Source organism: Amphiura filiformis, chromosome 19 (genome assembly GCF_039555335.1).
Source record: "Amphiura filiformis chromosome 19, Afil_fr2py, whole genome shotgun sequence".
Taxonomy (NCBI): Eukaryota; Metazoa; Echinodermata; class Ophiuroidea; order Amphilepidida; family Amphiuridae; genus Amphiura; species Amphiura filiformis.
Window position 1 is genome coordinate 26,663,910 of NC_092646.1, and position 13,110 is coordinate 26,677,019.

Sequence of the window (13,110 nt, forward strand, 5' to 3'; positions counted from 1 at the left end):
TTGATGTAATCTATTCTTGAAAGACGCGCTAGATTCCAAGAATCTCGGTCGTGCTGAAGTTTTTCGAGAGCGAGATCGTGTTTTTTGCGTTCTTCCGAACTGAGAGAGTTGAACAAATAATTGCTTCCTGAAAATGCCAAAGCGTTAACCACGGCTCCGATGAACATTGCCATTTTCTCTTTATTTTAAAATTAAAAAATGAATGTTTTGCAGTCGCGTTATAATTTCAGGAAGTGGTTGAAAAAATCACTAATAAGCCATAAAATAGTCGTACCATTTCATACATTGTTCGGTTTCATATTTCAAAAGACGTCTCTTTTTTTCCCGTATGGAAAAATAAAACAGCGGGCTCTTCTTTTACTTCTGACGCACGGCTACGATGTATAGAGCCAACCAATTATAACAACAAATTTCATCCTCTACATCAGGAATATCGGTCCAAATAAGAGGATCTACCTTTAATCGGTCACCATTGGCGAGGAAGTGAATTCCGGTTTCAACATCGATCTTGGTAACTTTGTAATCTTTGTTCAACTCTAGATCTTCAATTTTCAAAAGTGTCATCCTTTTTATTATTAATTAAAAAAAAAAAAAAAAAAAAAAACCCTCTTAGCACAGATAGTGCTAAGAGGGTTTTTAATATACCTACCTTGACAGAATGTTTCCCTTGGACTAAGCCATAATTTGATCCGGAAGAATTCCTTGATTCACGAGCCAATCTCTGAGCATCGTAGCCGAAAAGACGCTCAAAGTCAACTTTCCGATATCCTCCGCATCAAGCTGCGAGAGATTAGCCGGCTTCATTTTTAGGAACTTTTTCATAACGAACGAGTTAGCCCATATACCGAGACTTATCGTTGTTGCGTGATACGCTGCCGTTCACATTTATCATTTTTACGTTTGGATTGGTTTCTGCCATCTTCTTTATTGTAACTAAAAATCACCGAAAGGATCGACTTTTGGTTGACGGTTGACCGCTGTGGTCACGGTGGGTGGGCTTTCAGTCGTATCGTTTAAGGTAGAATACCCATATGCCACTATCCCTCCAACGACGGCGACCGCTCCTACAACAAGAACTGGACTTGACAACCAGTTTGACACGCCTGAAGGTGTACATGACGTTTAGTCTATGGTGGACGGGTTCTCCGTGTTGTTTCCGCTGCTTCATAGGCTTTTAATTTTGCTAATTTTTCTCTGTTTTTACGGCTAATGCCTTTCCAGCGGCAACCCTCTTTGGGTCTTTGACTTTTGCTTGACTCACTTTTGCTATCACCTTTGCCGGCCATGAGAGATGTTGCTGTCGCTGTTGACACTTCCACCTTGGACGGAACGTTTACTGATTTGGTTTCTTGATCACTCATCTTTTATTATTAGAAAAAATCTGAGCAGCACCTGAGCAGCACCTGAGCAAATTTGCTCAAGTATCTGAGAAGTATCTGAGCAGCACCTGAGCAGCACCTGAGCAAATTTGCTCAAGTATCTGAGCAGCACCTGAGCAGCACCTGAGCAAATTTGCTCAAGTATCTGAGAAGTATCTGAGCAGCACCTGAGCAGCACCTGAGCAAATTTGCTCAAGTACCATGGGAATTCAACCAAAAAAAAAATTCAAGAGGAATAAATACTTCCTCTTGATTTTTTTAGTTTCCAGGATCTCAATCAATCACATCAATACTTGGGGAGTCGCTCTACTGTGCACTTCGCTTCTGGTGGAAAGTCAACTTTTTAACACCGTTGCTAGTTAACAGAATAGCCTCCAACGGAGCTAGCATATGTCCAAAACTATGATACAGCCCACAGGTCCATTTGTTTAAAGCTAAATCAATAAAGGGTCCTTCGTTCAGAGACTCTTCCAGAGCATCGCGATCGGTAATCGCTAAATTTTTTGCAAGGAAGAGTCCGACCAAATTTACGTAAGCGGTAACGGTGCTTTTTCATTGACCTGGTTACTATCCCACCCATGTGAGCCTCGTATCTGGCGTGAGAGTCTCATCAGGCTCTTTTGATCAAACTTCATCGATCTCAGCGGAGGTTATGCTCTTTCCCAAATACTCTTTGCTTTTTCCTGCCTCTGCTACGCCTATCAACCGCTCCCGCAGCTGTTCCGTTTAACCAAACTTCCTCACAGGTTCCTCCCGTGTAGCCGTACCGCCTAAGGTAGACATTCCGCCTATGGTGGGCAAAACGTCCCACGGTCATCGCCTCGTTAACTATATCTTCAATTTCAGTCATGATTTTCTTTATCTTACGGCTAAGATTGCAAAATCACGTCAGCAAGCATTTTTTTTTTTTTTTTTTTTATCTGTACTCAAATCCTCTGGGTGGATGTAGAAATAGATTTAATTTCAATATTGATTTTTTTCTAGTTTTTCATTCAATGCCTCCCTCTTTTCTTTGGGAACTACTTTGTTCTCCTTCATGATGGTGACGAAATCATCTTCATCTTTGCAATAGAAGGTAGACAGCCATTTGACCTGTCTTCTAATGGTTTTGGGAACTGCTACGTAAGCTTGAGTGAGCATCCAAAGAGAGCAGTTATCGTGTCTGCCGGAACAAGCGAGTTTTGTTAGAACGCTTCTTTTTTTTCGATTCCTTCTTCGGCTATGCTATCGCCGATCAGAAACAGAACCTGGGAGTCATCCATTTTTCCGATAGTTTCCCAAAATACCTTGATCGCTAATTGAAATTGATCGTCTTTGTTAGGAAACCATTCTTCCGGATCGATCATAAATACTTGGTAGGGATTATCGAAGATCCACTGCCTACTGCGGTAAGTCGAATTATTAACCCAGTTCGACAGATGATCACTATGTGTTTAAAAATCCGCGATATTCGTTTTCTAATAGATTTAAAACATGCTCGGTTTTGCCGGACATGGTTTCGCCTGAGATTATCGCCGAAAAGTGCTTGCGTGTTTTGGAAACATCTTTTATTCTAGTAGTTCACACTCTGCAATTTTCCGACTTCGATATTCACCCGTGCATCCTGTATGTAGTACACGTAAGCGTTCAACGCTCCTGCCGTCTCGGCTTCTTTTTCGATCTCGATCTGAATACTCTGACTAGCTCCTTCAATTTTCCTACCAGATCCATGCAACGTGTCATCATCCGTGGTTCTCATGTCTAACCAGAGACCATACTTGGTCGTGAGATAATCTCGCCTCCTCACATCAGCCAATCCCGCTTCCTTGATTACGTGTGGAACGGTTCTGAATTTTCCATCCGCAAAGTGCTTTTGAATTTCTTTGAAGTGATGGTGAGACAGCATCCCAGAGGAGTACAGCTGATTTGGAACACCGTCGAGCGTTGTTGAAACTTTCTTGATCTTTGGGTTGTAGAACTTTTCGGTATCTCGAGCGTAATTGGCTCCTCCTCCATCCGCAGCTGGGTCTCCACGAAGAGAATCAGAATACCTTTCATGGACTTTGCTCATGTGCTAGAGTGATATTCCAGACGGTGTCTGACTTGTTCAGTGACTCCTTGCTATGTCTGATAACTCTGTCGTATATGACGACGCTTTTTCCATTCACCTTGTTCCTGGTATTCATTGCTAGCTCAGGATCATTGACTACATCAAGCTCAAGGGTAATATCTGAGATGGAATAGCTGGCTGCTGTATCCGTGGACACCACGACTTTTTCATAATTGTTGAACGCCAGCTCGTAACTCAGCCTGTCCTTCATCTCGTACTGAAAATATGGATTATGAGAATTCAGCATCTCAAAGTCCAGAGGGATACAAAACATGTTGTCACCAAAGGACTTTCCTTCAGCGATATCCTTGGCATCTGCACCTTTGTCACCAGCGTCGATTCTTATTTTTCGACCTGCCGCAGACTGAATACCCTGATCAGCGGCGTTCTCTCTTTCCTCGCTCGTCTTCCAGAGATCTTGGTAGCATAGGAATATATCAGCATCGTTCAGAGTGAAGATGCTCTGTCCTTCCAATTTAACCTCAATTTTTGACACTATCGCTCTTCCGAGATTATTTACGATAGTCCTGTTAAGATCTTGATTTCCACCAGAGGCGGAATTTAGAGCAATCTTAAACCAAAGAATACTCGTTCCAGGGTATATTACATCATCTTTTCCAAGACCAGGAAATCTCACCGTAAGAATTCGGTTTGGTCGATGCTACTCGAACGCATGTATTCCGAATACTACGCCTATTACCTTTAACTCCTCGCGCTTTGCGGTTGTCGGTATGGGTCCAATTTGTATCCAGTATTCAGTCGCCATCTTTTATTTATACGTAAAATAAAAAACCAAAAGATGGCAGATTTTAATCCTGTAGAAGACATTCAGATGGATGACTTCAAAGAATATGAAGCTACGGTCAGAGATACCACGGGAGCAGTTAGTGGTACACCGGCTGAGACTGATTTTGGTGGTGGGCAAATACAAACGAATAGTCAGAGACGACGAGGAAGCGTCGAGTGGGAAAATCCCGATGTGAGTTTTGTTTCCGATAAGAGTCGAAATTCCATCGAAGATCTCAACGATCGTCTCGATCTATTAAAACTTCGTGAAGACAGTCCTTCCCTGAGAAAAACCGTCCAAACATTGAATCGACAAAAAGCGGAACTGGCTAGGGACGAGTTTCAGGATTACGTGAAACGCTTAGGATACACGCAACAAGGAACGATCTTTGCTACTGAAGCGGTTTTTGCGGTAGATGAAACCGGAAGAATCAAAGTTAGTTACAGAAAAAACAAGTTTGGTTAACCAAACAAAATTCGAGCGAATTTTACCCCTAGAATCGATAGCTAAACAAGTCAAAGGCAAAGATCCAGGAGGTACCAATTTTGTCAAAGTAGGTCTCGAATCAAGGATTTCAAACGAGGATTAACGCCAAAGTGCAGGAAAGTGCCGAAAAAGCGTCAACTAGCGCGAGAGATGTATCACCCCTAACCACTACACCCGCTGGTAGACCAAACAACACTAAAAGAGTTTTGGAGGGTCTTCAAAAAACAAACCAAGACATGGAAGGTTTAGTCAATGAATTGTCAAATAATCCTCACGAAGAAATCCGAAATTTTTAACTCGAACGAGGACAACTCAAGAAGCTGTCTGATGTCTATGAGCACCTTGTCCGAAGAAGGAATGAAAAGGAAACTGAACTGAAAGAATTAAAGTCTAAAGGACGCGGTTCGGTCAGTTTTACTAACCCAACTTACGAAGGTGATGAAGGAGAGCCTCTGCTACCTGTCAGCGAAGAAGATGCTGAAAGAGCTAGGGAGCTTGAAAGCGATATCAAAGAGTTTGACAACGCCATCGCGGATCAAGATGCCAAGGTCAGAAATTCGCTTCAGCGCCTGCGAAGATCGATCGAAAGTTTCATAGACAGCGATGCTACCACGGGAAGTCGGATTCGGTACCTCTTTAGACGAGAGGAGTCACCATAGTTTCGCTGCTCACAGCTATCGGAATGACAATAGCAACCGTCGTCGAGGGTATTCTGTTAGCCACCAAATCCGCAGTCTCAGCGATCACACCGAAGCCTCCAGAACCAAAACCAGGTCCTCCTAAACCAGACCCAGGTCCTGAACCTGGACCATCACCAGGACCCGCACCAAAGCCTAAAACTTGGACCGATTGGATTAAGGATCAGCTCAAAAAAATAGCTAATCTCCTTTTGAAACTTGGAGACAAAGCTTTGATCGCACTTCCAGGGATCATCGGGGCTGTTGTGAATTTCTGTCTCAAAGCTGCAGGGTCTGTTGCTGGATTTCTAGCTGATCACATATGGACATTAGCTTTAGGTGTTGGAATTTTGTTGTACACTACAGTTATGGAATTTGTCAAAAAGAAGTAAAAAAAATCTTCTTACTAGAATTTAGTGAGAAGGCTTTTTTGTGTGTATCCAACTTTTTTTAAACCCAGAAGAATAAAAAAATTGCAGTGGCTGCCAAAAATAGAGAAAGCTTTTTTTCATCATGCGTTAGTAGAAGGTCTTCAGTTAAGGGCGGACTTTCAACCTCCTCTACCATAAGTGAACTTTCAACCCCTTCAGCCAAAGATGGACTTTTAACCGTTTCAAACAACGGACTTTCCTCAGGAGCACTGTCTTCAACATTCGGTCGAGAGTCGGTGTTTACGCCTGAGTTTAGCCCTATCTGCATGTCATCCGTGGCGATTTGGTTGAAATTGTTGTATCCGCCACGGATCCCACGAGGATTTCCATGTTGCTCGGGAGCAAGTAAAGTCCGTGAGCCACGACAAAATCCAGTTTGCTTTGAGCGTATTGAAGAGTTCTCTGGTATCTGTTTATCGAGTCCGGAAAATCCACGACCGAGTTGATCACATCCTCGACGCTTTGCTAGAAATTGTTTCTGAGCGTCGAACGCCTTGCCGAACGCAGGATGCTGGATCTGGCTTGAGCTTGGGATCCGAGAATTGCCCACGTGTAAGTCCTGATGGAGTCGTTGATTCTCGAAACTCCCGCGCTGCAGTGAAACCCTCGTTCCAAGTGTCTGTCACAAAACTGCCGATAGCAGCCATGGCATCTCCTTTCCGAATGGATTTGTCGGTTATATCCGGATCGTGATCGAACAGCTGTTCAATGTATAGAATTTTGTCAGTCTGCTTGTCCACGCCTCCAAAGCTGTCCGCATCAAAGTGAACTTTCCAGTCCATCGACTGACTGTAGTTTCCTCCGCTGGTAAGCTTCACCATTTTTTGGTGGTCATGAATTTCCAGTCGAAATTTGTTTGTTGAAGAAGTAACTGCCCATTCCGTTGGAAAGATCGAACTTTTGTCTCCAGTTAGCTCTCATGACACTCCGAATTCGTTGCAAATTCTTTCGTAAGCGTGGGTGTCGATCCCGTTGTTCAAAGGATTGAAGAATTCCACCGAGGGTAGTGGACAGGTCATTTCCGACAGGATTCTTCTGATCTGATAATATGCGTGAAATCTAAACACGGATCGAATCATCGGATCTTTGTGACTGAGAAGTTCTTTGGACACCCCGCATCCTGACGTGGCGCACCAGACCGCAAAGTTCAGCTGGTTTTGCCAAAATTGCATCTGGTTGGAGAGCCAGTCATCGTACACCTCTTTTTCCGTGACTCTCGGAAGTTTGTACTTTTGCCACAAACTTGGAAATCTTACGTAAAATTTTCCTTTTTTGCTGACTTGAATTTCTTGATTTACAAGACTGAAACCGTGCGTCTGTTCGAATACTCCTCCGGTTCTCATTTTATTGAAAGATAAAAGAAAAATGTTTGTCACAATTACCGCACCGCAAAGGAAAACCTTATCGCCCGTTGCAAAGTATAGACAATAACGGTAAAAACTTAAAAATTGGAATCAAAAGGATCTCGGGGCGAGCCGGTTGGTTCAACGCCGAAGAGGAACTAGAGTGGAGGTACACTCAAGGAGGGCAGGGACCTGAAGAAGCGATAAAAATAAGCACGGGGCTGTATAATTTTGACCAGCTCGTAAAAGAATTTACGAGTCAAATCGACGGTTTCGAATTGAAGTCGACGACCGCGATGGAAAACTCAACATGAGAATTCGCGAGCAGTATCAGATTTGGTTTCGGACCGCGTTAGAAATGTTCGGATTGACGACGAAGGTGGCTAGCAGATGGTGAATACACGGAGATCGGGCGATAGAATTTTTACCTCAAAGAATTCTCGTGTACCTGAATCAGCTGTCAACCACAGACAATCTCGTGAGACAACGACAACGTTCTGCAGGGAGGTCGAGTTCTTGGGTCCTTCGATCTCACAAACGCCGCGTTCGGGGAATACTTCGCTTCGACCTACAAAAGCCGAGTTTCAAAAACTACAAAACGGAACCATCCACGAGCTCGACTTCAACTTCAAAGTAGAATGGAAAAATTCTTAGAGAAAGAAAAAAAAAAACGATCAACCGCTGGATTTGGAATTTGAAATCCGATAAAATAAAAGAAAGAATGTCTATCCGGGGACCAACGATCAAAAAAAAAAACGCGTCAATAGCTGGCGAAGATGTTGATCTTTCCGCGTCGTCAAAAAAACTGGAGCGCGAATGACCGGAAGGATTAACATGGGAGGGAAAAAAATAACGGGGTTGATGAATCCAACCGACCCTCAAGATGCAGCTACTATGGGTTCCGTGACCAGCCTAACCTCATGGTTAAACGACAGAAAAGTTTGAAGGATGGTGACTCGATGACCGGCGAACTCGCTATGAGCGGCAATAGAGTCACGGGTCTCGAACTCCCACGGACAACGAGGACGCTGTGACAAAGAGACGTAGACCTGCAAATTGGACACGAGCACGATACCAGCGTGCATGTTTTGGGGAGATTCATGGTATGGATGAACGAAGACGGAACGCACTATGTTTCCATCCGAGCCAAAAAAAACATCGACTTGGAGAGAGACAAGTTGATCGAAATTAAAAAACGGAATGAACAACACTTTCAACGCTAGGCCTATGCAAATTGGTATCACTGCTGGGTTTACGAATTTGCCTAATCCCGGAAAAGATTTGACCTCCATGCGACTCACTAGACCTTTAGAAATTTTCTTCAACAACCCACATTTTATTGTTCAGCCTTGGAACCTCTCTTTTTCGGTTATATCGGGGAGTGAACCCGCCAAACGCCCCAGCAAACGCTTGTTCTTTGACGTTTCAGTCTAATGTGAATTTCTTCATGTACCTAAATATTACTTGGACCGACGACTCGATATCGTTCAAAGTGTTAAATATCGCGCGGCAAACCCTCTTTTCCGCATCCGTTCAAACGGACACTACGATTATGCATCATGTCTCGATCGAGTACGTTGAAAATAAGCTTTGCTTTTGGATCAACGGGTTTCAGCAGATGTCTACAGAACTCAAGCCCTGGTAAGTCTCCTTGGAATCAACATGAATTTTGAGCAACTGGGAATACTTAGCTTCTACGAAAAAAAATTTAACCAAGCAAGAAATCATACAGCATTTCGTTGAAAACCACGCTTTTAAACTTTACGGATGATGAAGTTCTAATTGACTAATTAAATAAAAGGATGAAAAAACCTACAGCATCGCCAAATATACCCTGATCTTCCACAGGAGAGGATCAGGGAGTTCAATTCGACTAAGTAAGATATCCGAAATCCATGAGTCCCTCGAAAAGGAAGTTGACCAAAGAGATCAACTAAGGAGAAAATACAAAACAGTTTGGAATGTGTTTTACAACACGGCTCAAGTAGCAGGACTCGTCGCAGTTGGAAGCGGAACGGGAGCTGTCGGAACTCTAGCTACGGGTGTTGGAGCTTGTAAGCATTCCTCTCGGAGGAATAGCAATTTTGGAGGTGTTCTTAGTGGAGCATGCGTGGCTCTCGGAAAAGCAACGATGAAGAAGGTCGAAAAGCACGAAAGTGTCAAAAGAACCGCAGAGTCCAGTTTGAACACGGTGAATGATCTGGTGTCTAGAGCTCTTGAAGATGGGGTTGTGAGCAATGAGGATTTCCATCACATTCTGCGGAAATGGAAAACTACCGAGGTCACAAGGCTGGAATCAAGCACAGAACCAGAGCGGATCTAATTGAACTTACGACTGATAGAGAACGTGAAATTCGCACAGAGAGGCAGAACAGGCTGGACTGGAAAGAGGAAAAAAGAAGCTTTGGAGAGTCTCCGAAGTACATTGAATCCGTGAAAATAAAAAATTAGAAATCAAACTTGTTTTGTATAAATAAAAATAAAATGGATCTTCCAAATCTGACGGATGACAACTGGGTTGAGAACCTAAAAGCGTACGGAGAGTATCGGAAAGAAATGTGGGATGATGAAGGAAAACCATGCGGTGTTTGGAGATGGTACTATGACAAGGAAAAAACAAAAATGAAGGCTGAGATGGTGTTTGATGACAATTATCCCACGTACATGACGTGTTGGTACAAAAACGGATTAGTAAAAGCTGAAGGTAGATACAAAGACGGCGCACCTAGAGAACCGTGGGAATTTTGTGCTGGACGGGATCCTTTAGTTACTGGATACGCCGCATTTGTAGTAACCTACTTGATTACAACCATTTTAAACTGGGTGTGGTAAACTACAACAAAAAACCTCTTGTGATTATTAATCACAAGAGGTTTTTTTTATTTCTGCACGACCTACTCATTCCGTCTTTTTTTAGCATCGCTGTAGGCTTTCAAAATTTCTGTCATACGCTTGACTTCCATCCTAATTCTTCTCTCGGGAGAATCCAAAAGAGCTTCGTGAGAATCCAAAATGCTACGATCATCTTTATTTTAATAAAAAATGGCAGATTCGATTTATTTTGAGCTCGCTGATGATGAAATATTCCAAAACTGGAAGACTCTCGTCCAAAGGAGATTTTTATATGTGGAATGGTACTAGTCTCGGAAACCTGTTTGTTGCTGTCAGCGGTTACAACGGAAACAAAGTAAGAATTCAGGCAATCAACCTTTTGATGCGTTACATTAAGTGGTATAAGGATAGATACAGGATGAGATTGTGTTTAAGACCACCTTGGATTTTTCCTAAAAGGACAGAGGAGTTCGAGGTTTTAAAAAGACTCTTGAGTTTGTTACTGAACTAACCACCGATTGAAAAAAAAGATATGACTATGTTAAAAATTATCAAGACAAATTTGGTCTTGTGGATAATTTTTGTGAAATAATATATTAAAAGTAAAAATTGATTTTGATGAAGAGGTTAAAAAAATGCAGGGTAATTTTTTTTCCCTGTATTTTTTTTTTTGATAAGTTAAAATACAAGGGGAAATTTTTTTGTGTAATTTGGATTGGGGTGAATTAAAAATACAAGGATGTTTTTTGTGTATCCTGTGTACACAGCATTTCTGTGTAATCCTGTGTAAATTGTTTTTCTGTGTATCCTGTGTACACAGCATTTCTGTGTAATCCTGTGTAAATTGTTTTTCTGTGTAATCCTGTGTAAATTGTTTTTCTGTGTAATCCTGTGTAAATTATTGTTCTGTGTAATCCTGTGTAAATTGTTTTTCTGTGTAATCCTGTGTATACAGCATTTCTGTGTAATCCTGTGTAAATTGTTTTTCTGTGTAATCCTGTGTAAATTATTTTTCTGTGTAATCCTGTGTAAATTGTTTTTCTGTGTAATCCTGTGTAAATTGTTTTTCTGTGTAATCCTGTGTAAATTGTTTTTCTGTGTAATCCTGTGTAAATTGTTTTTCTGTGTAATCCTGTGTAAATTATTTTTCTGTGTAATCCTGTGTAAATTATTTTTCTGTGTAATCCTGTGTAAATTGTTTTTCTGTGTAATCCTGTGTAAATTGTTTTTCTGTGTAATCCTGTGTAAATTGTTTTTCTGTGTAATCCTGTGTTGTTATTTTTGAACAATTTACAGGGAAGAATACAGGGAAGCTTAGGGTAAAATAATACAGGGGGGATTAGAGGGTAAATAATGCATGGGAGTTTAGAGGGTAAATAATACAGGGGGATTAGACAGAATTATTAATCCTGTGTATTTTTAGTGTAAAAAAGGAGTTTTGACAGAAATAGAGAGGCGATGAGTTGCGATGAGTCAGCAAGCCCTTTTTTTACACTACTTCTTTGGTACAAACAAAATGCTTGAAAAGTTCAACAATGTACATTTATTATATAACAACAATGATATTGAAAGAGTAGATGAGTTTAAATATCTAGGTGTAAAATTTGATAGCAAGATGTCTTGGTCAGCTCACGTTGATAATGTTAGTAAAACTATTTCCAAAAGAACTGGTATAATAAAACGTATAAAATATTTCCTTCCATACAAAACCACTGTAATGTTATCCAATGCTCTTGTTATTCCCCACTTTGATTATGGCAGCATGGTCTGGTCAAATTTTAGTGTAGAGTACCATAATAGGCTTCAGGTACTTCATAATAATTTAGCTAGAATAATTCTCTCAGCAGATATAAGGACACCAACTAATGATTTAATGAATACTTTGCAGTGGGTTAAACTTGATCAAAGATGGCATAATACTCTATTAATGACTGTTTTCAAATGTTTAAAGAATGAATATCCATCATACTTATCTTCTCAATTTGATTTTGTTCATGATAACCATAATCATATAACTAAAAATCATACTTCTAATACATTGATTGTTCCAAAATTTAAATCAAATTCGGGTCAACGCACTTTTCACGTCAGGGCAGCCTATGCATGGAATTCTTTGCCACCGACAGCAAGAGCGCAGATGGAAAATATGACTTTAGGCCAATTTCAGTCAAAAATTAAAGAAATTTAGGCCTGTCTTTATCTACATTTTGTTCATTTGCTTGCTTATTTTTGTATAAATATAATTATTGTATTTCTGTATTTTGAATCATGGTATTTATAATTTTCTTGTATTTGATGATACCATTATACTTATTTGTAATACTAGTATATTATGTATGCTATTTTTGTAAATATTGTGTATCGTAATATATTTTGTTGCTATGAGTATAACATGTATACAATGAGGGCCTGCTTGAAAAGCAGTGCTTGTCACTGAAGCAGTATTACCCTCAATAAAGAAAGAATAAATAATAATATATTATAGGGGCAAGGACTATAACTACTGCACTGCTACTGCCCCTATAATAGACATATCTTACTTGTCACCAATGTGCTATAATTGTTGAGAAAAATGCAAAAATAGGAACAAAATTGGCCAGGGGTGTAGTTCCCCCTTAAGTATGGGAAATCTACCAAAAAACCCAATCCTGCGCCTTTCTCGAAGTTGGTAACTCTGTGATTTCTTGCGGCCTTTGTAGGGTTTCCGGTGTTAGGAACTGGTCACTGAATATATCGATAGATTCTGGGTAATCTTGTACATTTATGAACGTGAGACATGCTGCTGATTTTTCTTTGAATATAAAAATTTGTCAATGGTTTGTTGAACCGAACATGACCTTGTAACCATGATCATACTAGAGACAGCATGTTAGTTAAATATAAGTTGGCGATGATGAAATGAGACATGTGTTCCATCTATTTTCAGAAAATCAAAACTACTAAGCAAATAGTGCTATTTCTGTAGTTGTAAGCAAATATAAATTTCCAAATAAGGATTTCAATCACAGATTACCACAATAAGCTCATACAATGTTATCTGACCAGTAGATGTATTTGACAAAGATAAGGTTGGCTATTATATACAG

General features: G+C 40.7%; 1 protein-coding gene across 1 annotated transcript in view; it reads right to left on the bottom strand.

The window, feature by feature from the left end:
• Positions 1-13,110, bottom strand: part of LOC140141117 (acetyl-CoA acetyltransferase, cytosolic-like) — a 50,348-nt gene that overhangs the window by 22,321 nt on the left and 14,917 nt on the right. The gene's annotated exons all lie outside the window — the stretch shown is intronic.